The sequence below is a fragment of the Pleurodeles waltl genome, chromosome 1_1 (assembly GCF_031143425.1).
Source record: "Pleurodeles waltl isolate 20211129_DDA chromosome 1_1, aPleWal1.hap1.20221129, whole genome shotgun sequence".
NCBI lineage: Eukaryota > Metazoa > Chordata > Amphibia > Caudata > Salamandridae > Pleurodeles > Pleurodeles waltl.
In genome coordinates, this window is record NC_090436.1 from 102,404,849 (window position 1) to 102,432,494 (window position 27,646).

The following is a 27,646-nucleotide window of genomic DNA, read 5'->3' on the forward strand; positions in this document are numbered from 1 at the left end:
ACCACACCACCCCATGGCACCCCAAAGACACCCCAGGTTCAGTGACGCCGAACTCAGGGTCATGGTGGAGGAAATAGTCCGTGTAGAGCCCCAGCTCTTCGGGGCACAGGTGCAGCACACCACAATTGCCAGGAAGATGGAGCTATGGCAAAGGATAGTGGACAGGGTTAAAGCGGTGGGACAGCATCCACGCAATCGGGAGGACATCAGGAAGAGATGGAACGACCTACGGGGGAAGGTGCGTTCCATGGTATCAAGGCACAACATTGCGGTGCAGAAGACTGGCGGCGGATCCCCACCTACTCCCCCTGAATTTACCGCATGGGAGGAGGAAGTCTTGCACATCCTGCATCCTGAGGGCCTCGCAGGAGTAGGCGGAGGAATGGACTCTGGTAAGTCAAATCTTCACTACTGCTTCCCACCCCCATCCCACCTGCATGCCAAATCATACCCCCACCCTCACCCCCACCCTCATCACACCAACTCCTTGCAAATGGCTCACCATCACAACCCACCCATCCCAACACCAAGCCGTGCATGCGACCACAAAGCATGGACACCCATCACCAAAGCATGCCCACTGCACACACACATCACCCCCACAAGCCACCCTCACAAAAGCCCCCACAAGGGAATGCCTACACTTGGGTACACGGACACCCACCCATCACACGAAATGCCACACACAGAAGCAATAACCATACCTTTATACCCCTGCAGGACCCGAACGCCACCACACCGCCACGGAGGGTCCAGAGATGTCCATCCCACCTCCAGAAGAGGCCCCCAGCGATGACAGCAGCTCTGTCTCCCTGGAGCCAGATGACCAGCCCGGCCCATCGGGGACCTCTGGACAGTCGGTTCCCCACAGACAGCCACAGGCTACACCAGACCCAACCCCCTCTGGGAACACCAGCACAGCTCCCACCCAGCGGGCCCATGCCTCTGTCTCCAGGACACGTAAATCAGCGGTGTGTCCACCACTACAGGGCACCCAGGTTGACCCACCACCCCAACAACAACAGGAACCTGGGGGCAGTGGTAGTGGGCACACCGTCCAGGGGACAGAGGCCCATGAACACAGGGGAACTGGGAGGGCTGCTGTGCGACAGGGGGGGGACAGGCCCGGGGAACCGACTCTCCAAGAGTCCCTCTCCTCCATCATGGGAGCATACCACCGCTCCCAGGAGATGATGGCGACGGTACTGGCCCGGTTCCAGGAGATCCAGGAACTGCAGGAGGAACGGTACATGGGGTTCAGGGAGGAACTGAGGAACATCGGTTCCGCAATGGGGACCATCGTCGTGGCCCTTACCCAGATCGTCACCACATTGCGGGACCATGTGGCACCCCAAAGGGCCCCTGTCACTAGCCCAGGGCAGGAACAGCCTACCACCTCCACCGGCGCTAGTGGACAGGAGGCCCCCACACAACGACAGGCCACCAGAACCCCACCTCCTGCAGAAGAAGAACCACCCCGCAAGCAGAACCTGAGATCTCACAAGAAGACAGAGTAGGATTGCAAGACCCCCGCCAGCCAAAGATACCCCCTGATGTCATCCCACTGTCCCACATTGTCACCCTGTCCAACCTTGAACTGCCCCTGCTCCATCCTTCCCCAGGCATATGGACAATGCACCTGTGTGACTGAGAACTGGACTCTGCCATGGACATTACTCCACCCCCACCCATCACCGTTTCCCAATCATGAACCTATATGTAGCACTTAAAATAAATCACTTATTGCACTTAAAATAACAGGAGTCTGCTTGTATTCTTAATAAATGTATTACACATAACGGTGCAATAATGTCCAGTTACTTTGTGATGACAACATACCAATTTCAATAAGCTTTAGTCCATGGGCAAACAAAGCTGAAGTCAGGCAGTGTGTCATACAGCTCTGAAAAGGGAAGGGAAAGTCACAAATCAGTTAACAGGAACTGGAGGGAAACACAGACAGTGGAGACGCATGAGGCCTTAAGTAAATGTAAAATGGCGTGGCTGATTCTTACCTGTGTGCTACTGAAAATATTGTTGTATGACTGTATCCCTGTTGTCCGTGTCGTCCCCGTCGTCTTCCTCCTCTTCACTCTCCACAGGCTCCACAGCTGCTACAACACCACCATCTGGACCATCCTCCTGCAGAAAAGGCACCTGGAGTCGCAAAGCAAGATTGTGAAGCATACAGCAGGCCATGATGATCTGGCACACCTTCTTTGGTGAGTACATTAGGGATCCCCCTGTCATATGCAGGCACCTAAACCTGGCCTTCAGGACCCCAAAGGTCCTTTCTATGATCCTCCTAGTGCACCCATGGGCCTCATTGTACCGTTCCTCTGCCTGGTCCGGGGATTCCTCACTGGGGTCAGTAGCCACGACAGGTTGGGGTAACCAGAGTCACCAATTAGCCACACACGGTGTCTCTGTAGCTGTTCCATCACATAAGGGATGCTGCTATTTCGCATGACATACGCGTCATGCACCGACCCAGGGAACTTGGCATTTACATGGGAGATGTACTGGTCAGCCAAACAGACCACCTGGACATTCATCGAATGATAACTTTTTCTGTTTCTGTACACCTGCTCACTTTCTTTGGGGGGAACCAAAGCCACATGGGTCCCATCAATGGCACCAATGATGTTTGGGATATGTCCAAGGGCATAGAAATCACCCTTCACTGTAGCCAATTCGCCCACCTCAGGGAAAATAATGTAGCTCCGCATGTATTTCATCAGGGCAGACAACACTCTTGACAAAACCTTAGAAAACATAGGCTGAGACATCCCAGATGATATGGCCACTGTTGTCTGAAAAGACCCACTTGCCAAAAAATGGAGTACTGACAGAACCTGCACCAGAGGGGGAATCCCTGTGGGTTGGCGGATGGGGGACATCAGGTCTGGCTCCAGCTGGGCACATAGTTCATGTATAGTTGCTCTGTCAAGCCTGTATGTAAGTATGATATGTCGTTCTTCCATTGTCGACAGGTCCACCAGCGGTCGGTACACGGGAGGATTCATCCTTCTCCTCGCAAGTCCCAGCGGACAGTGCCTAGGAAGGACAACATGGAGCACAGAGTCAAGCAACCCACAGGTTCGTTCACACAGCTTGCACAGTACACGAATCGCTATGCATTGAAAGGCTTGTATGAGTGGCAATGCAAGGCCTAGGCCTGTGTGACGCAGTAGAAATCATGCCATGTGGGCCCTTGAAATGGCAGCTGCCTGACCTGTGAAGTGTGACAGTGGGATGTGAGGTCACTGCGCTGGCGTGGCACACTGTGGCGGTAGGCGGTCGAATACCGCGGCGCAAAGCAGCATTGGTTAACATTGAACCCTATGGGTCTCAGGAGCCAATGACGATGTGCACCGGCGGTCGCGGCACGCACCTCCGCGGTACGCACCGCCGCGGGCGTAACCGCCATTTTCTATCTGATTAATCACTCGAGATCTGATCATCCACAGGAGAGGACCTATACTGCAAGTGCTGCTGTGACCTCGGTCTGGGAGATACAATGGCTGCTGCGACTGGGGAAAGGGCCCCTGCCTTCACTTCCGAAGAATTGGAGAAACTTGTTGATGGGGTCCTCCCCCAGTATGCGCTACTCTACGGTCCTCCAGACCAACAGGTTAGTACACAGGGTGCACGTTGAATGGGCTATGCCTGTGTTGAGTGGGGTGTATGTAAGATGGTGGGAGGGGAGCGAATGAGGAGTGCAACGCACAAAAGATGAGAGCATGTGCCACATGGCAAGGTTGGGGAGGGGGGGGGCCACTCACATTGACCAGGCAGAAAACTGATGCGATTTCCTTTACCACCCTGTACATGTCACATAGGTCAGCGCCCATCAGAAGATCGACATTTGGCGTGCCATCGCCAAGGACGTCCGGGCCCTGGGGGTCCTCAACAGATGGGGAACGCACTGCCGAAAGAGGTGGGAGGACATCCGCCGCGGGACCAGAAAGACCGCAGAGTCTCTGCTGGGGATGGCCTCCCAACGTAGGAAGGGTGCCAGCCGCCAATTGACCCCCCTGATGTCCCGGATCCTGGCGGTGGCCTACCCCGATTTGGATGGGCGCGTGAGGACATCACAGCAGACACAAGGGGGTGAGTATCAGCACATTCTGCTATCTTTGCGCGCAGTGAAGGTGTCTGAGTGGGGGAGGAGGGCTGTGGCTATCTCCAGGCCAGGGCGCATTCTGTAGGCTAGGCCCCTCCGTTAGACACGGCCCTGTGCCCCCCCCTCCCACCTCTGTAGGGTGCCAAGTACAGCTATCCATGGTCCGGCCTCACCCATGTGTGCATTTGTCGTCCATAGACCTGTAGGCCTAGTCACAATAACTGAGTAGCGTACCCCGATTGCGCGGCCTAGTTCAGGGGGCTTCTGTGTCTGTCCTCTCCGACAATGGTGTTGCCAATGCATGCACTCAACCTGTCTTCATTTCTCCCCCCCTCCATTTTCTTTGTCTTCCTGTTCATGTGTACATTAGCATCATCAGGCGGAGGAGAAGTGGCATCGGCGCACGAGGGAGCTGCATCTCACATGGCCCCGGAGGGCCATACAACAGACTCCGAGTACACCAGTGAGACGGAGGGCGAGTGGAGCTCCACAACGGGGACCCGTGGAGACGTCAGTGACACCGACACGTCCTCGGAAGGGAGCTCCCTAGCGGTGGCGGCAACATCCGTGCCCACCGCCACAACAGGTACAGCCGCCACCCAGCGCACCAGCCCCGCCCTCCCAGCAGCCCCTCAGCCTTCGCTCCGTGCCCGCTCGCCCAGGAAGGCGGGCATCTCCTTCGCCCCAGGCACCTCAGGCCCTGCCCCAGTTACCCCTGCTGCCCTCAGTGAGGAGGTCATTGACCTCCTCAGGACCATCATTGTTGGGCAGTCTACCCTTTTGAATGCCATCCAGGGTGTAGAAAGGGAGGTGCATCGGAGCAATGCATACCTGGAGGGCATTCATTTGGGTCAGGCTGCCCATCAGCGATCGTTCAACGCTCTGGCCTCAGCACTGACGGCAGCCATTGTCCCTGTCTCCAGCCTCCCTCTTCTGACTCCCTCCACCCAGTCCCAGTTTCCTGTTCCTCTGCCTATCCCATCCACTCCATCAGACCAGCCTGCACACACCTCTACACCCAAGGGCAGCTCATCCAGACATAAGCACCACAGACCCCACAAGCATTCGCCCAAGCAACATCCAGATGCAGACATGCCAACAGTCACTACCACCTCTGTGTCCCCCACCTCCTCATCCCCCTCCTCCCTCCCTGTGACGTCTCCACTTACACCTGCATGCACACCACCATCAGCCAGTACTTCCATCACCAGCACACCCTCCATTACAGTCCGCACACGTGCAGTCACCACCCCCACTGCCATTTACACGTCCCCTGTGTCCTCTCCCAGTGTGTCTGTCACCCCCTCTTCCAAACCACACAAACGCAGGCAGCCACCCACCCAACAGCCATCCACCTCACGACAGCCTCCGTCACAAGCACCTTCACCCAAAGACAGCACACTTGACTCTCCTACAACCACATTCTCTTCCTCCACTCCCATACCCACTACACCTACCCGTCCCTGTCCTTCCCAAGTCGTTTTCCTTTCCAACCTTGAGCTCGTTCCAATCACTGACCCACCCCCTCCATCTGGTAAGAGTAAAAAAAGCACCTCAGCCACCACCAGCCCTGCATCTACTGTGACCATAGTGCAGGGCTATTGGAGTCCACCAGCTCCTAGGGCAGGAACATCAGCCAGCAGCAAGGGGACAGCCAGCCCACCCCCTGGGAAGAGGACAAAAAATAAAAAGGCCCGGCGCGACAAGACTGAGACGGCTGCCACCAAGGACAGTAGCCTTGCCCCGTCACCTGCCACATCATCCAAGGGAGGCAAGGGTCACAGAGCTTCAGCGAAAGAGGGCAAGGGCAGCAGGGCGGAGAAGTCAGGCAGCAGGCGAGCTGCCCAGGAGGGCCCCACCAGCCCCATTCCGGTTGTGACGGACGACACCCACGGGCCCAGGACTCCATCACAGGAGGGCCCCGCGACCGCAAGGTCGGATGGCGAATGAGCGGGAAGTCTTGCCCAGGTCTGGCTCCCTAGACACACAGGACAAGCACCGCCGAACAGGGCCCCGCCGGGAGGAGCACCGCTGAACAGGGCCCCGCCGGGAGGAGCACCGCTGAACAGGGGCCCGCCGGGACAAGAACCGCTGAACAGGGGCCCGCCGGGACAACATCCGCTGAACAGGGGCCAGCCGGGACAAGAACCGCTCCGGGACCTTCATCTCAAGAATCGCTCCGCTGGGGCTTTCATCTCAAGCACCGCTCCGCTGGGCCCATCATCTCAAGCACCGCTCCGCTGGGGCCTTCATCTCAAGCACCGCTCCGTTGGGGCCTTCATCTCAAGCACCGCTCCGCTGGGCCCTTCCTGTCAAGCACCGCTCCGCTGGGCCCCGCCGTCTCTGCACCGCTCCACTGGGGCCTTCCTGTCAAGCACCGCTCCGCTGGGGCCTTCATCTCAAGCACCGCTCCGCTGGGGCCTTCATCTCAAGCACCGTTCCGCTGGGCCCTTCCTGTCAAGCACCGCTCCGCTGGGCCCCGCCGTCTCTGCACTGCTCCGCTGGGCCCCGCCGTCTCTGCACTGCTCTGCTGGGCCCTTCATCTCAAGCCCCGCTCCGCTGGGCCCTTCATCTCAAGCACCGCTCCGCTGGGGCCTTCATCTCAAGCACCGCTCCGCTGGGGCCTTCATCTCAAGCCCCGCTCCGCTGGGCCCTTCATCTCAAGCACCGCTCCGCTGGGGCCTTCATCTCAAGCACCGCTCCGCTGGGCCCTTCGTCTCAAGCACCGCTCCGCTGGAGCCTTCATCTCAAGCACCGCTCCGCTGGGGCCTTCATCTCAAGCACCGCTCCGCTGGGGCCTTCATCTCAAGCACCGCTGGCCCAATGACAGTGCCGGTTCTGTGTCGAGCAGGGCTTCAGGACGCACTCTGGGCACCATGCCTCCTCCATTAACAGTGGAGTCGGTAATCCATCTGATGGACTGTGGCTTGGCACTTCCCAGGATGGAACAGTGGGCAAGCCACCCACTGTAGAGACTTGAGAGACTGTGGCTTTGCACTCCCCAGGATGGAACAGTGGGCAAGCCACCCACTGTAGAGAATTGAGAGACTGTGGCTTTGCACTCCCCAGGATGGAACAGTGGGCAAGCCACCCACTGTAGAGACTTGTGAGACTATGGCTTTGCACTCCCCAGGATGGGACAGTGGGCAAGCCACCCACTGTAGGGACTTGAGAGACTGTGGCTTTGCACTCCCCAGGATGGGACAGTGGGCAACCCACCCACTGTAGAGACTTGTGAGACTGTGGCTTTGCACTCCCCAGGATGGGACAGTGGGCATGGAGGCCCCTCGTGAATCTGGCGTCAAGGACTCATGTGGCTGAGGTGCCCCCCCTTCCCTTCCCCCTGAGGTGCCTGTAGTTTTATCATCTGATGCCCCAGCAGTGTTCTCTCCAATGGTATCTGGTCTCCTGTGTGGGCTTTGCCCATGTGTTTGTGCACATTGGCCCACGGACTATGGAACTTTGAGGGAATGTGCAGGACTTATTGCCTATGTATATATTGTTGACTATGTTCATTCCTTATTTTTGTATCTTTTATATGGCATATTTCCCATACCTTTAATGGAACTATTTCTACATTTATTTTATAGATCATTTTAATTGTGTCTTTGCATTATTCCGGTGGGTTTGGGGGGTGTCACTCTGACTTGTTGCTCGGCATTGGGGTGTAGGTATTTGTGGTGGGGGGGTGGGTGTATGGCGCATGTGTGTGCGCGTAAGCTTTCCTCCTCCCCCCTCCCCTGTGTTGTAGGTGCAGTACTCACCGTTGTCGTCTGCGCCGGCGTTCGTACTCCTGGTAGATGAGCAGGTAGACAATAGCTGGTAGGATGTTTAATTCGGGTTCCATGCTGTCCTCCTTCCTCGTGGAGAGTGTATAGGTGAGCGTTTTCCCGTTCGTAGTCTGTTTCCGCCGTGTTTTTATCGGCGGGGCTCCCGCCCCGGAAAAGGTGGCGGATTGGTGAGTTGTGATAGGGTGGGCGGTACATTGTCTGCCGCCTGCCTGTTGGCGGTGACCGCCGCGCTGTTTGTCTGTCCCGCCGTGGCGGTCGGAGTGTTAAAGTAGCGGGCTGTGTTGGCGGTTCCCACCAGGATCAGAATTCCTTTTTTTGGACCGCCTGCCTGTTGGCGGGTTGGCTGCCGCTTTATCACCGCCCGCCAGGGTCAGAATGACCCCCAGAGTGTAAAGTATTCAAATATCACAAAACAGTAAGTAAATAAAACATAGGAAACAGTTTAAAAATCCAAAACCATTATATATTTGTATCTTTATAATGACACAAAAACGATTAAAATCGGATAAGGGGAACCGGAAATATGAATTTTTAAAGAATTATTGTTTTTTTAGCACCTAGAAACAAAAAGCACCAATCGGGTCATCTGGTTGCATCTAGATGGGGGCAAAGTCAAAGTTTAAGGCCGACCGCGATGGAGCCCTGCTCGGCTACAGCTCACGGGAGGCCTCGGTCAAAAGTTTACCTTCTTACTTGGATGGTCATTACAACCCTGGCAGTCGGTGTTAAAGCGGCGGTAAGACCGCCAACAGGCCGGCGGTAAAAAAATTGCAATTACGACCGTGGCAGAAACCGCCAACAAAGACAGGCACTTTAACACTCCGACCACCACGGCGGTACAAACAAACAGCTTGGCGGTCTCCGCCAACAGACAGGCGGAGGACAATGTACCACCCACAGTATCACAACCTACCAATCCGCCACCTTTTCCGGGGCAGATTCACCACAAACAAAAACACGGCGGAAACAGGACATCGAAGGGAAAACGCTCACCTCTACACACTCCATGAGGAATCCGGATGCCATGGAACCCGAGCTCCAGATCCTGCCAACCCTCATCTTTTTGCTCCTCTACCAGGAGCACAAACGCCGGCAGCGAAGACAACGGTGAGTACTGCACCTACAGCACAGGGGAGGGGGAGCGAAAAAACAAGGACACACACATGCAACACCCCCACCCCCACCCTCACCCACTACAACACACACACTAATACAGCATGATACATTACAGTTACGCCCCGCAAACCCCACAGAAGAATGCAAAGACAAAAGCAAATGAGTGTAACCATTGTAATATATTAAAATCCAGGACGCAAAAATATATATACACTATAAAAAAATATATACACCAAGAATAGTAGTCCAGGTAGTGCTCCATTGAAGTCCGTGGAACACTGGGCCCACATGGCATGGGCGAGGCCCACACTCAATCCCCGAACATGACAGAGAGAACACTGCAGGGGCATCAGATAGCAATAAAACAGGCACCTCAGGGGGAAGGGAAAGGGGGGCACCTCAGCCGGTTGAGTGCACAAAGCCAAATCCACGAGGGGGCCACATGCCCACTGTTCAATCCTGGGGAGTGTAAAGCCTCAGTCTCTCAAGTCTCTACAGTGGGTGGGTTGCCCACTGTTCCATCTTGGGGAGTGCAAAGCCACAGTCTGTCAAGTCTCTACAGTGGGCGGGTTGCCCACTGCATACTCCTGGGGAGTGCAAAACCTCAGTCTCTCAAGTGTCTACAGTGGATGGGTTGCCCACTGTTCCATCCTGGGGAGTGCAAAGCCACAGTCTCTCAAGTCTCTACAGTGTGTGGGTTGCCCACTGCTTTATCCTGGGGAGTGCAAAGCCACAGTCTCTCAAGTCTCTCCAGTGGGTAAGTTGCCCACTGCTTTATCCTGGGGAGTGCAAAGCCACGGTCTCTCAGGTGGATGCCTTTCTCCACTGGTTCTGGAGGGGGCCTTGTGCCCAGAGTGCTTCTTCCTGCCAAGGACAGAGGTAGTGGATTTATCTCTCCACTGGTTCTGGAGGGGGCCTTGTGCCCAGAGTGCTTCATCCTGCCAAGGACTGAGGTAGTGGATGTATCTCTCCACTGGTTCTGGAGGGGGCCTTGTGCCCAGAGTGCTTCATCCTGCTTGTGACGGACTCAGTAGAATCAGTGCCCTTGGCGCTCATGGGCCAGTGGTGCTTGTTGCTGCAGTGCCCTGTTCAGCTGTGCTTGTGGCAGCAGTGTCCTTGCCAGTGGTGCTTGTTGCGGCGGTGTCCTTGGCAGCAGTGCTTGTTGCGGCTGCGTCCTGTTCAGTGGTGCTTGTGGCGGCGGTGTCCTGTTGAACGGTGCTTGTGGCGGCAGTGTCCTTGGCAGCTGTGCTTGTTGCGGCAGTGTCCTTGGCAGCGGTGCTTGTGGTGGTGGTGTCCTTGGCAGCGGTGCTTGTGGCGGCGGTGTCCTGTTCAGCGGTGCTTGTGGTGGCGGTGTCCTGTTCAGCGGTGCTTGTGGCGGCAGTGTCCTGTTCATCGGTGCTTGAGGCAACGGGGTGCTGTTCAGCGGTGCTTGTGGCGGCGGGGTCCTTGGCAGTGACTCAGCTGCTGGCAGTCCTGTCTGGCCCAGCAGGGCTGGTGCTGGTGGTCCTGTCTGGCCCAGCGGGGCTGGTGCTGGCGGTGGCCTCCTGTTCAGCTGGGCTGGTGCTGACGGTGGCCTCTGGGCAGCTGGGCTGGTGCTGGCGGTGGCCTCCTGGGCAGCAGGGCTGGTGCTGGCGGTGGCCTCCTGGGCAGCAGGACTGGTGCTGGCCTCCTGTGCAGCTGGGCTGGTGCTGGTGGTGGCCTCCTGGGCTGGTGCTGGCGCTGGCCTCCTGGGCAGAAGGGCTGGTGCTGTCGGTGGCCTCCTGGGCAGCTGGGCTGGTGCTGGTGGTGGCCTCCTGGGCAGCTGGGCTGGTGCTGGCGGTGGCCTCCTGGGCAGCAGGGCTGGTGCTGGCGGTGGCCTCCTGGGCAGCAGGGCTGGTGCTGGCGGTGGACTCCTGGGCAGCTGGGTTGGTGTTGGCGGTTGCCTCCTGGGTAGCAGGGCTGTTGCTGGCGGTGGCCTCATGGGCAGCGGGGATGATAGAGGTAGCCTCCTGGGCAGCGGGGATGATGGCGGTGGGCTCCTGGGCAGCGGGCATGATGGCGATGGCCTCCTGGGCAGCAGGGATGATGGCGGTGGCCTCCTGGGCAGCGGGGATGATGGCGGTGGCCTCCTGGGCAGCGGGGATGATGGCGGTCTTCTCCGCCATGCTGCTCTTCCCAGACTTGCTGACCTTCTTGTGGCCCTTCCCCACCTTGGAAGGTGTCGCAGCTGACTCCACACTCCCACCTGTTCCCCTGGGAGCTGCTTTGGTGGCTGGATTCTTCCCCCTCTACCGCCGGGCACTAGCCAACTTTTGATGCTTCACAGGTGGGGGGCAGTCCGTGCTGTAGCTCCGTGCCACACTGGGTGCCCTGCTGCCCGGTGCACTCCAGATTCCGGTGACTACAGGCACCACTGGTCCCGGAGATGTTGTGGCTGAGGTGCTAGGTTGGGACCTGGAGAGTCGGGCCCTAGGAGACTGATGGGGTGGGGGAGGTGAGGGAAAGAGGTCAAGGTTGGACAGGAAAAGTTTCTTGGGAACACTGGGACGGGTAGCTGGAGGGGGTTTGGGAGTGGAGGAAGAGGTCAAGGTTGTAGGAGGTGTTCGTTTGGTGACTTTGGGTGAAGGTGCATGCGCTGGAGGCTGTTGTGAGGTGGATGGCTGTTGGGTGGGTGTGTCCCTGCGTTTGTGTATCTTGGGAGATGGCGTCACAGACACACTGGGAGAGGACACAGGGGATGTGTGAATGGTAGTGGGGGTGGTGACTGCATGTGAGCGGGGTGTGGTGGTGTGTGTGCTGGTAATGGAAGTAGTGGCTGTAGATGTAGTGCATGCAGGTGTGAGTGTAGACGAGACTGGGAGGGAGGAGGAGGACGTGGAGGAGGGGGACACAGTGGAGGCAGTGGATGGTGGTGTGTCTGCATGTGTGTGATGCTTGCGTGAGTGCCTGTGGGATGTGTGGTGCTTATGTTTGCCAGAGCTTCCCTTGTGGGTTGACGTGTGTGCATGATGGTCTGAAGGTGTGCTTGGGATAGGTTGAGGTAGAGGGGATTGGGTCTGGGTGGAGGAAGTTGGAGGGGAGAGGCTAGAGACAGGGACAATAGATGCCATCAGTGCTGAGGCCAGAGTCTGAAAAGCTCACTGAAGGGCCGCCTGAACAGAATGAATGCCCTCCAGGAATGCATATGTTTGTTGCAACTGCCTTTCTACACCCTGGATGGCATTCAAAATGGTAGACTGCCCAACAGAGAGGGACCTGAGGAGGTCAATGGCCTCCTCACTGAGGGCAGCAGGGGTGACTGGGGCAGGGGCTGAGGTGCCTGGGGCGAAGGTGATGGCCACCCTCCTGTGTCAGTGGGCACAGGGCAAAGGCTGAGCGGTTGCTGGGAGGGCGGTGCACGTAGGGGGGGTGGCGGCTGTACCTGTAGATGCAGGGGCACAGATGTGGGCGCCACCACAAGCGAACTCCAATCAGAGGATGAGTCCATATCACTGGTCTCAGCTACTGTCCCCACCGTGGAGCTCCCCTCGCCCTCCGTCCCACTGGTGAACTCCGAGTCCATTGTCTCGCCCTCCAGGGCCATGTGGGATGCAGCTCCCTCCTGCTCCGGTGCCACTGGCCCTTCGCCTGATGATGCTAATGCACACAAGAACAGGGAGACCACAAAAAGGGGGGGGACGACAGAAGAAAGACATGTTGAGTGCATGCATTACCGCTACCGTTGGCAGACACAACAGACACAGAAGCCCCCTGCACTACGCAGCGCACTTGGGCTCCACTGTTCAATCCCTGGGACATGGCCTACACGGCCATGGCCGACATTTGCACACATGGATGACAACGGAGCCTGACTAGGTGTACTTGGCACTGTACACAGGTGGGGTGGGGTGCCACAGGGTCTGCCAGAACAAGGGGACCTAACTAGCACACTTGCCCTGGCCTAGGGAAACCCACAGCCCACCTCCCCCACCCAGACACCTCCACTGCGCGCAAAATCAGCAGAATGGGAGTGTACTCACCCCCTTGTGGCTGGTGTGATGCCCTCAACCGCCCATCCAACTCTGGGCACGCCACCACCAGGATCCTGAACATCAGGGGGGTCATGGTGCGATGGGCACCCCTCCCACATTGGGAGGCCATCCCCAGCTGGGCCTCCGCCGTCTTCTTGCTCCAGTGGCGTATGTCCTCCCATCTCTTACGGCAGTGGGTTCTCCATCTGTGGTAGACCCCCAGGGTCCAGACGTGCTTGGCAATGGCACGCCAAATATCCTTTTTCTGGTCGGCGCTGACCTACAGGAATTGTCAAGGGGGAAAATAAAAGTTATTACCAACTGCACCATCACAGTCATTGGCCCCCATCCCTACCCTTGCCATGTGGCACATGCACTCACCGTCGTTTCATGCATGCCTCAATCTCCTCCCCTCATCTTTCATCCACTCCACACAGGCATAGCCCATACAGCATGCTCCCAGTGTACTTACCTGTTTGTCTGGAGGACCGTAGAGTAGCTTGTACTGGGGGAGGACCCCATCCACGAGTTTCTCCAGCTCCTCCGATGTGAAGGCAGGGGCCCTTTCCCCAGACGCACAAACCATTGTCTCTTCCAGACCGAGGTCACAGAAGCACTTGCAGTGTAGGTCCTCTCCTGTCGAAGATCAGGTATCGAGTGATTGAACAGATAGAAATTGGCGGTCACGTCCGCGGCAGTGCGTACCGTCACCACCGGTGTACATCGTCATTGGCTCCTGGGACCAATAGGGTCGAATGTTAATCAATGCAGAATTGCGCTGCGGTCTTCAACCGCCTACCGCGACGGTGTACAACACCAGCGCAGTTACCTCACATCCCATTGTCCCACTTTACAGGTCAGGCAGCAGCCATTTCAGGGGCCCACATGGCTTAATTTTTAACTGCGTCACACATACCTAGGCCATGCCTCAACACTCATACAGGCCAAATTTCTGATTATGATTCGTGTTCTGTGTAAGCTGTGGGTACGTACCTCTGAGTTGGTTGACTCTGTGCTCGCTGTTATCCTTCATAGGCACCGCACGCTGGGACATGTGAGGAGATGGCGGCATCCTCCGGTGTACAGACCGCTTGTGGACCTGTCGACAATGGAGGAAAGACATGTGATCATCACCTACAGGCTTGATCGTGCCACAATCCTGGAACTGTGTGCCCAGCTGGAGCCAGACCTGATGTCAGCTATCCGCCATCCCACAGGAATCCCCCCTCAAGTACAGGTGCTGTCAGTACTCCATTTCCTTGCAAGTGGGTCATTTCAAACAACAGTGGCTATAGCATCAGGGATGTCCCAGCCTATGTTTTCCAACGTGTTGTCCAGAGTGTTCTCTGCCCTGCTGAAACACATGCGGAGTTACATCGTTTTCCCTCCAGTGGAGGATTTGCCTACAGTGAAAGGTGACTTCTATGCCCTGGGACATATCCCCAACATCATAGGTGCCATTGATGGGACACATGTGGCTTTGGTCACCCCCGCAGGAGTGAACAGGTGTACAGAAACCGGAAGAGTTATCATTCCATGAATGTGCATATGGTGTGCTTGGCCGACCAGTACATCTCCCATATTAATGCCAAATTCTCTGGCTCAGTGCATGAGGCTTACATCCTGCGGAATAGCAGCATCCCTTATGTGATGGAGCAACTCCAGAGGCACCGGGTGTGGCTATTAGGTGAGCACCTGGAAGCAAGTCAGTGGGAATGGTTGTCTGTGTCTGGAGATATCCCTACAGGTTAGTGTGTGTCTAACAGTTGTCCCTCGCCATTTGCAGGTGGCTCTAGTTACCCCAACCTGTCATGGCTACTGACCCCAGTGAGGAATCCCAGGACAAGGGCAGAGGAACGCTACAATGAGGCCCATGGGCGAACTCGGCGGATTATAGAGCGGACCTTCGGCCTCCTGAAGGCCAGGTTCAAGTGCCTCCATATGACAGGTGGATCCCTATTCTACTCACCAAAGAAGGTGTGCCAGGTCATCGCGGCCTGCTGTATGCTTCACAACTTAGCTTTGCCACGAAAGGTGCCTTTTCTGCAGGAGGATGGTCCAGATGGCGGTGTTGTTGCAACTGTGGAGCCTGTGGACAGTGAAGACGAGGAAGCAGAAGAAGAGGACATCGACAACAGGAACTCGGTGATCCTGCAATATTTCCAGTGAGACACAGGTAAGAGTACAAACCTGCTTACTACATGTACTTTAACACTACTACCTCTCAACTGTCTGTCATTTTCACCCAGTGTATGGTCACTGAGTTGTCACTTTCCCTTACGATTTCACAGATGTGGGTCCCACTGTGTGACATCTGCTTTGTTTTCTCATGGACTAGAGCTGTGTGACAAAGGTATGTTGACATTACATTTTGTTAGACTTTTCATCCTTGGTGTGGTCTCCCTTAACTTTTTGCCTCTATTCCCCAGGTTGTTGATGTGTGCTGGACTCTGATTTTATTGTTTTTGTTACTCTGGGCACTTTACCACTGCTTACCAGTGCTAAAGTGAAAGTGCTCCTTTACAAATTGTGTATGTGTTTGGTTTATCCATGATTGGCATATTTGATTTATTAGTAAGTCCCTAGTACAATGCACTAAAAGTGCCCAGGGCCTGTAAATACAATGCTACTAGTGGGCCTGCAGCACTGGTTGTGCCACCCACATAAATAGCTCTGTAATCATGCCTCAGACCTGACACAACAGTGTCTGTGTGTGCAGTGTTATCTGTAAATTCGACTTGGCAAGTGTACCCACTTGCCAGGCCTAAACCTTCCCTTTTCTTACATGTAAGACACCCCTAAGGTAGGCCCTAGGTAGCAGGGTGCAGTGTATGGTTAAGGTAGGACATATAGTAATGTGTTTTATATGTCCTGACAGTGAAATATTGCTAAATTCGTTTTTCACTGTTGCAAGGCCTGTCCCTCTCATAGGTTAACATGGGGGCTACCTTTAAATCTGATTAAAGTGTAGATTCCCTTTGGGAGCGGATGGACATGTGGAGTTTGTGGTCTCTGAGCTCACAATTTAAAAATACATCTTTTAGTAAACTTGATTTTAAGATTGTGTGTTTGAAAATGCCACTTGTAGAAAGTGAGCAATTTCTTGCTTATACCATTTCTGTGACTCTGCCTGTTTGTGGATTCCCTGTCTGGGTCAGTTTGACAGTTGGGCTGGTTGCACCTCACACTAGACAGTGACACAAAGGGAGCTGGGGTGTAGCCTGGATATCCTGATGAGCCATCTGTGCTAGGAGGGAGGGGGGGAGTGGTCATTCACACCTGAAAGGGCTGTGCCTGCCCTCACACAATGCAGTCTCCAACCCCCTGGTGAGTCTCTGGGGCCTGGCCAGGGCAAGGCAGGATTTCACATTCCAAAGAGACTTTACTTTGATGTAGGCCTACTTCAAAGGAGAAATTGGGTATAAGAAGGGCACCCAAAACCACAGACTTTAGAAATACTTCTGGAACCAAGAGGAACCTCTGCCTGGAGAAGAGCTGAATAGCTGAGGAAGAAGTGCTGCCCGGCCTGTGACTGTGCTTTGTGGAGCTTTCCTGCAGTGCTGCTTCTGCCAGAGTAAGAGGGCAAAGACTGGACTTTGTGAGCCTTCCATCTTGTGAAGAAATCTCCAAGGACTTGATTTAGAGCTTGCCTCCTTTTGTTTGAAGTCTCAGGGACAGCAAAGCCTTCTCTCTGCCAGCACCTGGAGTCTCTGGAGAGACTCCTGCTCTGACAAGTGGTGCCCTATCCAGTCCTTAAGCCCTTGAAAGGAAAGCTGATGGAAATCCAAGGAAATCGACTTTGGACGACTTCGGACCGACGCCGCTGCTGAATCCGGTGACGCCGCCTGCAGCCGACGCCGTGACCTTCGCTGGAATGCGGCGCTCCTAGCAGGCCCGATGCGTGGCAGCCCCGCTGAAGTCCGCGACTCTGTGGAAGTCGCCACACCACGTTGTGACCGACGCCGCTCGAAGTGCACGGATTCAACGTTTCTCACAGACGCTGCGATCCCCGACTTCGCGCATCGGCTTCTTTTCACTCTTCACCCAATGTACTGTACTTGGGGGTCTACACGACTCTGTGTCCGGTGCCTCTGGTGTCGGCTTGTTGGGAACGACTCCGTCACGACTCCGTGTTAACATCTCATCGAAGCATTTTTGTTTCTAAGCCCTATTTTTGAGTTTCATCTTTAAAAATTCATAACTTGACTTGTGTATGTTGGATTTTTGACGTTTTGGTCTTGTTTTGTTTAGATAAATATATTTTTCTAAACTGGTTTTGTGTCATTTTGTAGTGTTTTCATTAAATTACTGTGTGTGTTGGTACAAATACTTTACACCTAGCACTCTGAAGTTAAGCCTACTGCTCTGCCAAGCTACCAAGGGGGTAAGCCGGGGTTAGCTGAGGGTGATTCTCTTTTACCCTGACTAGAGTGAGGGTCCTTGCTTGAACAGGGGGTAACCTGACTGTCAACCAAAGACCCCATTTCTAACATTGGTGATCAGCGGTTGGGATTTGGACTTGTATTTGTACTTGACATACAGTAATTAAGTGCACACTACTGTTTGAGTTCAGACCACTACGTGACCACATACTGCTTGTCTTGAGATTTTTGCTTTTTCTCTTTTTGTGGATTTTTCCCTACGTCCACTTTGTTTTTTTTTGCTGATCCTTGATTGACTTTGAACTTCATTTGGCAACTTGTTTCTGCATTTGGATCTTTGCACTCATTTTACCTTTCATCATGCCTCTACTTTGAGATGCATCAGTTTGAGCTGACTTTGATCTTGAGAAATTGGAGAGTTATTCCAAAGCTCAGTTGAAGCAGTTCTGTAAAAGTTTTGACTGTCTCATTAAGAGCTCATCCAGGAAGGAGGAGCTGCAAAAGGCGCTGAGGGCCTGGGTGACAGCCAAGAGCACTGAAGGGCACACAGAGGATGAGGGAGATGAGGAGGATGAGGAAGAGTGTTCAGTACACAATGGTATTGTAGGTGGGCCTGTTATGTCCAGGGAGAAGGTCTCCAGGGCAGGTAGCAGTCTCTCATCCAAGGGTCTGACACCTGAGGAGTAACAGGACAGACAGGGAGTACCAATTGGAGCAGAGAAGGCTAGCTCTTGAGGTGAGAAAGTTAGCAATGGCTCATGAGCTTAGCTTGAAAGAGATGGATCATAGAAGCCAGTCCAGTAGAGATGGTGGCAGCAACACTACAGTGCAGCCTGAGAGGAGGGTGCACATTCCTAAAGACCTTGTGAAAGATTACAAGAGGGAGGATGACATATACTTGTGGTTCAAGGGGTATGAGTCTGCTCTCCACATGAATCTGGTCCATGAAGCTCATTGGGGGCGGGTCTGTGGAAGCACTTTGAGGTAGAGGGGAGGGATACACTGACACTGAGGGGATGCTCAGAATCTCACCTACTCTAACATGAAGGATGCTTTGCTTACAAGGTATAGTCTTACCCCTGAGCAGTACAAGGATAAGATTAGGTCCTACAAGAAGAAGGAATCCCAAACATGGTTGGAATGTGTTGATTCTTATTGCAGGTCACTGGATGGTTGGGTGAAGGGCAGTAAGGTAACTATGTATGAGGGGATTTACAATCAGATTGCTTGGGAGCACTTGTACAGTTTATGTTTTCCAGAGCTGCGCCAACACCTGATTGACAGCAACCTGACTGACCCCAGGAAGCTTGCACAGGAAGCGGACCGCTGGGAGAGCACCAGGGTCCAAAAGAGGTATGGGGGAGACCACGCCAAGGGTAGGCAGGGTCCCTCTCAGAAGAAAGGGGGGGTAAGGGCAAACAGGGGGAGTTCTCTAAAGGGCCCCAAACTGATTCCCAGGATAAGGATTTCCAACCCCCCAGTGAAAAGAAACCATGGTTCTCCAAAGGGAAGCCAGTGGCAGGAGGTCCCCCACGTAAGTGCTATGCATGTGACCAGGTGGGTCATGTGAGGGGGGACCCCAAATGCCCCAAAAGTACACCGGCACCCACTGGTGCCCAGTCCCATGGTTTGGCCAGTGTAGCGCTTGGGGAGGAGTTGGTTTCAGGTCGGTGGGAACCATCTGAAATGACCCTTGTCTCATTAGGGACAGTGAGATGGTCCAGAGAACCCTAGTGCCTGAAAACACTAAGAAGTACAGGCAGTGGGTGACCATTAATGGACAGAGGGTGGAGGCTCTGAGAGACACAGGAGCCAGTGTGACTACAGTGAGGAGTCAACTGGTGTCTGAAGAGCAGATTGATCCCCGGGTACTTCACCAAGTAGTTGCAGTGGACAACTCAGAGCGCCTGTGCAGAGTGGCGCAGGTTCCCTTTGAATAGGGGGGTGTCTCAGGTTCCTTGAAGGTAGCTGTGAGTCCAACCATGCCTGTTGATTGTTTGCTAGGCAATGACCTGGAGGATTCCCCTTGGAAAGAGGTGGAACACAGGTCTCACTTGGAGATGTTGGGTCTGCCTGGGTGGGTCTGCGTACCCACCTGGTCAATGGCAGCCCGTCAGGGTAATCAAGAGCCCCTGGAGCCTGAAATAGTGGCCCAGGGGACCGCCAAGAAGAGGAAGGGCAGGGGGTGCGGGAAACCGGCCCCAGAAGTTTCCACGGTCCGGGAGGAGGCGAAGCCTGAGGGTGACGCCCCGGAGCCTACCGGGGAACAGGTGGCTGAACTGGGGGAGGTCCCTGAGCTGTCGCAGTAGCAGCAGGAAGGGGGGCCCACCAGGGAAGCATTCTGTGTAGCACAGAAGTCATGCCCTACTTTGGAGGGTTTGCGGCAGCAGGCGGCAGACCAGGCAGCTGGCAAGGATCCAGGATCACACCTGATTTATTGGGAGGATGACCTCCTGTATATCAAGCCTAAGGTTCCTAAGCCTGGGTCAGCCCGTGTGCTGGCGGTACCCCAGTGCTTCAGGGCCTTCCTACTGGGGTTGGCTCATGATGTGCCTTTAGATGGACATTTGGGGCAGGACAAGACCTTTGAGAGGCTTGTCACCCACTTTTACTGGCCCCTAATGCGCAGGCACTCAGATGCACATTGCAGGTCTTGTCAGACTTGTCAGGCAAGTGGCAAGAGTGGGAGGAAATGTAAAGCTCCCCTCCAGCCTTTGCCTGTTGTCAGAACTCCCTTTGAGAGGGTAGGCATTGACATTGTGGGGCCTCTGGATCCCAAGACAGCCATGGGCAACAGGTTTTCCTGGTCTTGGTGGATCACGCCACCCGGTACCCAGAAGCCATTCCTTTAAGATCAATCACTTCCCCTGTGGTGGGTTGTGCATTGATGGGGGGTTTTACCTGCATGGGGTTCCCCAAGGAAGTGGTATCTGATAGTGGTACCAACGTCATATCCACGTATATGAAGTCTCTGTGGAAGGAGTGCGGGGTAACCTACAAGTTCACCACCCCTTACCACCCCCAAAGTAATGGTCTGGTTGAGAGATTCAACCGCACCTTAAAAGGCATGATCATGGGCCTGTCAGAGCCCTTGAGGTGGAAGTGGGACGTCCTCTTACCATGCCTTCTGTTCGCCTACAGGGAGGTGCCTCAAAAGGGACTTGGGTTTAGTCCCTTTGAGATGATTTATGGCCACCCTGTGAGGGGACCCTTGAGTCTGGTTAAGGAAGCTTTGGAGAAAGCTCCTAGTAAACCCCCCCAGGATGCATTCAGTTACATGCTGGCTTTGAGAAACCAGACTGCCCGCTTCAGGAGTCTCGCTCAGGAGAACCTGGAAGCAAGCCAGGAGGATATGAAATGGTGGTATGACCAGAATGCCACTCTGGTCGAGTTTCAACCTGGTCAAAAAGTGTGGGTGATGGCACCAGTGGAGCCTAGGGCGCTCCAGCATAAGTGGACTGGGCCATTTGAGGTGGTGGAGCGCAAGAGTGAAGTCACCTACCTGGTGGACTTGCAGTCTCCAAGGAACCCTTTAAGGGCCCTGCATGTCAACCGCCTCAAACCTCACTTTGAGCGGACTGAACTGTCCATGGTCCTTGAGACAGAGGATGGGGTAGAGGAGGAGAGTGAGACTCTTCCTGACCTCCTGTCTGCAGGAGAAAAAGATGGGTCAGTGGAGGGAGTGATCCTCTCCCCCTCCCTGACTGAGGAGCAGCAAGGTAAGGTGACTGTCGCCACATGTTGGGACAGTTTTCCTCACTGTTTTCCCTGATCCCAGGAGTCACACACTTGTGCACACATGATGTGGACAATGGGGATAGTACATCTATTAAACAGAAGGTTTACAGGGTGACTGACAGGGTCAGGAGATACATTAAGGATGAGGTATCCATAATGCTTACCCTAGGGGTTATAGAGCACTCCAGCAGTCCTTGGGCCAGCCCAGTGGTATTGGTCCCAAAGGCTGCTGCACCTGGTGCTTCCCCAGAACTCAGGTTCTGTGTGGACTACCGGGGACTCAATGCGGTCAACAAGACTGACGCACACCCCCTCCCCCGAGCTGATGAGCTCATTGACCGGTTGGGAGCTGCCAAGTACCTCAGTACGTTTGATTTAACATCTGGGTACTGGCAGATTGCCTTAACTGAGGGGGCCAAGGAGAGGTCAGCATTCTCTACACCAGATGGACACTTTCAATTTAAAGTGATGCCATTTGGGATGAAGAATGCCCCTGCCACCTTTCAGAGGTTGGTCAACCAGGTGTTGGCAGGACTGGATGAGTTCAGAGCCGCCTACCTGGATGACATTGCTGTGTTTAGTTCCACATGGGAGGAACACCTGCAACACCTCTGGAGAGTGTTAGAGGCCCTGCAGAAGGCAGGCCTCACTATTAAGGTGAGCAAGTGCCAAATAGGGCAGGGTTCTGTGGTGTACTTAGGACACCAGGTGGGGAGTGGCCAGGTGGCACCCCTACAGCCTAAGATTGACACGATTCTGGCTTGGGAGCCTCCCAAGACCCAGACTGAAGTGAGAGCCTTTTTAGGTCTCACAGGATATTACAGGAGGTTTGTTTAGGGATATGGTACCATTGTTACCCCCTTAACTGAGTTGACTTCTAAGAAGCAACCCAAGAAAGTGATCTGGACAGAGGCTTGCCAGAACGCTTTTGATGCCCTGAAGGCTGCCATGTGCACAGCACCTGTGCTGAAGGCACCTAACTACTCCAAGGAGTTTGTTGTGCAAACAGACGCCTCAGAGCATGGTATTGGAGGAGTACTCTCACAGCTTAATGAAGAGAGCCTAGATCAACCCGTAGCCTTCATTAGAAGGAGGTTACTACCCAGGGAAGGTAGGTGGAGTGCCATAGAACGTGAAGCGTTTGCTGTGGTCTGGGCACTGAAGAAGCTAAGACCCTACTTGTTTGGGACTCACTTCCGAGTTCAGACTGACCACAGGCCCCTCAGATGGTTAATGCAGATGAGGGGTGAGAATCCAAAACTGTTGAGGTGGTCTATTTCCCTACAGGGGATGGACTTTACGGTGGAACACCGTCCTGGTACAGAGCACGCCAATGCTGATGGTCTGTCCAGGTTCTTCCGCCTTAGTGATGAGAACTCCCATGAGGTTGGATAGTTGCTCCCCACTTTCAGCTGGGGGGGACACGTGTTAGACTTTTCATCCTTGGTGTGGTCTCCCTTAACTTTTTGCCTCTGTTCCCCAGGTTGTTGATGTGTGCTGGACTCTGATTTTACTGTTTTTGTTACTCTGGGCACTTTACCACTGCTAACCAGTGCTAAAGTGCAAGTGCTCCTTTACCAAATGTGTATGTGTTTGGTTTATCCATGATTGGCATATTTGATTTATTAGTAAGTCCCTAGTACAATGCACTAAAGGTGCCCAGGACCTGGAAATCCAATGCTACTAGTGGGCCTGCAGCACTGGTTGTGCCACCCACATAAGTAGCTCTGTACTCATGCCTTAGACCTGCCACTGCAGTGTCTGTGTGTGCAGTTTTATCTGTAAATTCGACTTGGCAAGTGTACCCACTTGCCAGGCCTAACTCTTACCTTTTCTTACATGTAAGACACCCCAAAAGGTAGGCCCTAGGTAGCCCCAAGGGCAGGGTGCAGTGTATGGTTAAGGTAAGACATAGAGTAATGTGTTTTATATGTCCTGACAGTCAAATATTGCTAAATTCGTTTTTCGCTGTTGCAAGGCCTGTCCCTCTCATAGGTTAACATGGGGGCTACCTTTAAATCTGATTAAAGTGTAGATTCCCTTTGGGAGCGGATGGACATGTGTAGTTTGAGGTCTCTGAGCTCACAATTTAAAAATAGATCTTTTAGTAAAGTTGATTTTAAGATTGTGTGTTTGAAAATGCCACTTTTAGAAAGTGAGCATTTTCTTGCTTATACCATTTCTGTGACTCTGCCTGTTTGTGGATTCTCTGTCTGGGTCACTTTGATAGTTGGGCTGTTTGCACCTCACACTAGACAGTGAAACCGAGGGAGCTGGGGTGTAGCCTCCATATCCTGATGAGTCATCTGTGCTAGGAGGGTGGGGAGGAGTGGTCATTCACACCTGAAAGGGTTGTGTCTGCCCTCACACAATGCAGTCTCCAACCCCCTGGTGAGTGTCTGGGGCCTGGCCTGGGCAATGCAGGATTTCACATTCCAAAGAGACTTTACTTTGAAGTAGGACTACTTCAAAGGAGAAATTGGGTATAAGAAGGGCACCCAAAACCACAGACTTTAGAAATACTTCTGGAACCAAGAGGAACCTCTGCCTGGAGAAGAGCTGAATAGCTGAGGAAGAAGTGCTGCCCGGCCTCTGACTGTGCTTTGTGGAGCTTTCCTGCAGTGCTGCTTCTGCCAGAATAAGAGGGCAAAGATTGGACTTTGTGAGCCTTCTATCTTGTGAAGAAATCTCCAAGGGCTTGATTTAGAGCTTGCCTCCTGTTGTTTGAAGTCTCAGGGACAGCAAAGACTTCTCTCTGCCAGCACCTGGAGTCTCTGGAGAGACTCCTGCTCTGACAAGTGGTGCCCTATCCAGTCCTTGGGCCCTTGAAAGGAAAGCTGGTGGAAATCTAAGGAAATCGACTTCAGACGACTTCGGACCGACGCTGCTGCTGAATCCGGTGACGCCGTCTGCACCCGACGCCGTGACCTTTGCTGAAACGCGGCGCTCTTCGCAGGCCCGGCGCTGCAGCAGCCCCGCTGAAGCCCGCGACTCCATGGAAGTCGCCGCACCACGTCGTGACCGACGCCGCTCGAAGTGCACGGATTCAACATTTTGCACAAACGCCTCGATCCCCGACTTCGCGCATCGGCTTGTTTTCACTCTTCACCAAAGGTACTGTACTTGGGGGTCTACACGACTCCGTTTCCGGCACCGCTGGTGTCGGCTTGATGGGAACGACTCCGTCACGATGCCGTGTTAACATCTCATCGAAGCATTTTTGTTTCTAAGTGCTATTTTTTAGTTTAATCTTTAAAAATTCATAACTTGACGTGTATGTTGGATGTTTGTCGTTTTGGTATTGTTTTGTTTAGATAAATATTTCCTATTTTTCTAAACTGGTTTTGTGTCCTTTTGTAGTGTTTTCATTAAGTTACTGTGTGTGTTGGTACAAATACTTTACACCTAGCACTCTGAAGTTAAGCCTACTGCTCTGCCAAGCTACCAAGGGGGTAAGCAGGGGTTAGCTGAGGGTGATTATCTTTTACCCTGACTAGAGTGAGGGTTCTTGCTTGAACAGGAGGTAACCTGACTGTCAACCAAAGACCCCATTTCTAACACATTTGAAAGAGCATTTTGACACGCTAATTGCTAATACACTATTTCAAAATCATAGACTGACTCCATATTGTTTTGTGCTTCAAGGGTGTTTATTTAAGTGTTCAATAGTGGAGGGGGTTGCAAAATGGTGAGGGGTGATGGTGTAGGAAGGTCCATGGCAGAGCCCATTCTATTAGTCTCACAGGTGCATTGCCCAAATGGGCATAGGAAGTGGAGCTGGGGCAGTTTGAGGATAGACAGGGTGATAAAGTGGGACAGAAGGATGACATTCAGGGTGGTCTCATTTCTTGGCGGGGGTCTTGGCATCATTCTCTGTCTTTCTCCTGGATCTTAGGGACCATTTGCAGGGTGGTTCACCCTCTGCAGGCGGTGGGATGCTGGTGTGGTGGTCCTGTGGCGGAGCCTCTTGTCCACTAGCGCCGGCGGAGGTGGTGGGCAGTTCATCGTCCAGGCTAATGTCAGGGGCCCCTTGTTGTGCCACAGCGTCCCTCCTGGTGTTGAGGACTTCCTTCAGCACCCCTATGATGGTGCCCAGGGTGGAATTGATGGATCTGAGTTCCTCCCTGAAGCCCAAATACTGTTCCTCCTGCAGGCGCTGGGTCTCCTGAAACTTGGCCAGTACCGTTGCCATTGTCTCCTGGAAATGGTTATAGGCTCCCATGATGTTGGAGAGGGCCTCGTGAATAGTGGGTTCCCTCGGCCTGTCCTCCCCCTGTCACACAGCAGCCCTCCCAGTTCCCCTGTGGTCCTGGGCCTCCGTCCCCTTGACCGTGTTCCCTCTGCCACTGCCCCCAGGTCCCTGTTGTTATTGGGGTGGTGGGTTAGCCTGGGTTCACTTTAGTGGTGGACACACTGCTGATTGACATGTCCTGGGGACAGAGGTATGGGCACGCTGGGTGGGTGCTGTGCTGGTGTTTCCAAACGGGGGAAGCTCTGTGGTGGCCTGTGACTGTGTCAGGGGAACTGTCTGTACAGAGGTCCCCGAAGGGCCGGGCTGGTCATCTAGATCCAGTTGGACAGAGCTGCTGTCATCACTGTGGGCCTCTTCTGTTGGTGGTGTGGACATGTGTGGACCCTCCTGTCCGTTGACATTGGGTAGGGGTCCTGCAGGTGTATAAAAGGATGTTTATTACATCTGTGTGTGGCATGGTGAGCAATGGGTGGGTGACCGTGTACCCCAGTGCTTGTATTCCTGTGTGGGTCCTTGTGTGATGGTGGTTTAGGGGGGTGTATGGGTATGTGCAGTGGCCATGCTTTGGTGATGGGTGTCCATGCTTTATTGTTGCATGCAGGGCTTGGTGTTAGGATGTGTGGTTTGTGATGTTGGGACATTTGTGAGGAGTTGGAGTGATGGGGGTGAGGGTGAGGGTGGGGGTATGTGATAGCATGCAAGTAGGGTGGGGGATGTAATAGTTAAGATTTGACTTACCAGAGTCCATTCCTCCATCTACTTCTGCGAGGCGCTCAGGATGCAGAATCGCCAAGACCTGCTCCTCCCATGTTGTTAGTTGTGGGGGAGCAGGTGGAGGTCCGCCGCCAGTCCGCTGAACCACAAGGTGGTGTCTTGAGACCACGGAACGCACCTTCCCCCATAGGTCATTCCACCTCTTCCTGATGTCATCCTTATTTCTTGGGTGCCATCCCACTGCGTTGACCCTGTCCACTATTTTTTGCCATAGGTCCATATTCCTAGCTATAGATGTCTGCTGCGCCTGTGATCCGAATAGCTATGGCTCTACCCGGACGATTTCCTCCACCATGACCCTGAGCTCCTCCTCAGAGAACCTGGGGTGTCTTTGCCGTGCCACGGGGTGGTGTGGGTGATGTGTGGGGTAGTGTGTGTAGTGATAAGTGGGGTGATATTTAGTCGTGTGTTGTGTGAGGTGCGTGGAAGTTATGTGGGTGATGGTGTTGTGTGCCTGTGGATGCTTGATAGTTGTTTGTACTGTCTCTCTCTGGCCTTTTCTCAGTAATTTTGTCGTAGGGGTGTGTGGGTGATGTGGGTGTGTGTTTTATATTGTAATGGGTGTGTGGGAGTGGTGTGTGTATGTGTATCAGGTGTGTGTATTTGGAATTGTCCAATGTGGTAGTGTTTTGTAAATGTGTGTGTATTTTGAGCGCGGCGGTGTGTACCGCCAATGGAATACCACGGTTGAAAGACCGCCGCGTGGATTCGTGTATCGTGATAGTGTGGGCGTATTTCTGTTGGCGTGACGGTGGAGGTTTTGTTTTTGCCAGTTTATCACTGACCTTTGGTGTGGCGGACTTCTGTGGGTGTCTGAATTTTGGCAGATTCCGAGCAGTGGGTCATAATGACCGTGGCGGAATTCCACTGCTGCGGCGGTGTTTGGCGATATTCTGCACAGCGGTAAGCGGCTTTTACCGCCAATGTTGTAATGCGGGCCTTAGTCTCTTTTCTGAAGATTTTCTTCAGCGGGATGAACCTGCCAGTCCAATCCGAACTCCTAGAACTCTTCTCCGGATATGCGTTGCGGGAATCCTCGCTGGAGATTTTTACCTTCAGACTTAGTTGTTTTTTCGAGGTGAAAATCTTTCGACCGGGGTAAACCTGGATCTTGATCCAACGTCCTTGGAGCCCTCCTCGGATACCCTGGCTGGGAGGTCCCGGTCAACTTTTTACCTTCGGTCTTAGTCTCTTTTTTGGAGATTTTCTTCACCGGGATGAAGCAGCAAATCAGGCCCGGCCGGTGCAGGGTCCTTCCCCCTGTGATGACCACTTCCTGGGAAGTATGGCAAAAATCAATCCCAGGAGGCGACATTCTTCAAAAATCCATCATGGCTGAATCTGATTTTTGGAGGTTACATTTGGCTGAGCCCACCCACTGGTGTGGCTAAAAATCATAAACACACCCCTCTCCTGCCCTCTTCTAATCTAATCAAGGGGGCACCTAGTTGTCTGGGGTTGCAGGATGTGGGGGTGTT